This window comes from Seriola lalandi, unplaced genomic scaffold (genome assembly GCF_002814215.2).
Source record: "Seriola lalandi dorsalis isolate HSWRI2012SDOR001 ecotype SW California unplaced genomic scaffold, Sedor1 jcf7180001999780, whole genome shotgun sequence".
NCBI classification, from domain to species: domain Eukaryota; kingdom Metazoa; phylum Chordata; class Actinopteri; order Carangiformes; family Carangidae; genus Seriola; species Seriola lalandi.
The window spans coordinates 1-350 of record NW_019470443.1 but is presented as its reverse complement, the minus strand read 5'-3'; the positions used below and the strand labels follow the sequence as shown (position 1 = coordinate 350).

Below are 350 nucleotides of genomic sequence, written 5' to 3'. Positions count from 1 at the left end.
AGTCTATAAGCATTTTATCCGTATTTACTGAACTGCCACAGGCTTTAATCCCAACACTCTGAATGCCTGTTAAATCTTTTATCTGTAACTCCTGGATTTTTGCGTTTCATTTGTTCCATTACTTTCAGCAATAATGTCACAAACTGGCCACAAGATTGATACTAATTGCAATGCATAATCTTGGTGGTTCATGTGTCGAAGTCTCCCACTATAGTCTGATACAGTCGTGGTTCCATGGTGTAATGGTTAGCACTCTGGACTCTGAATCCAGCGATCCGAGTTCAAATCTCGGTGGGACCTGGTTTTGGGAAGTTTAACAGGCACTAAAGGGGCAGTTAACAGCAGATGGT

At 41.7% G+C, this 350-nt stretch overlaps 1 non-coding gene across 1 annotated transcript; it reads left to right on the top strand.

Moving 5' to 3' along the window:
- Positions 1-228: 228 nt before the first annotated feature.
- Positions 229-300, top strand: trnaq-cug (transfer RNA glutamine (anticodon CUG)). Its single transcript has one exon. It is a non-coding gene; the product is annotated as a tRNA-Gln (tRNA).
- Positions 301-350: the final 50 nt, after the last annotated feature.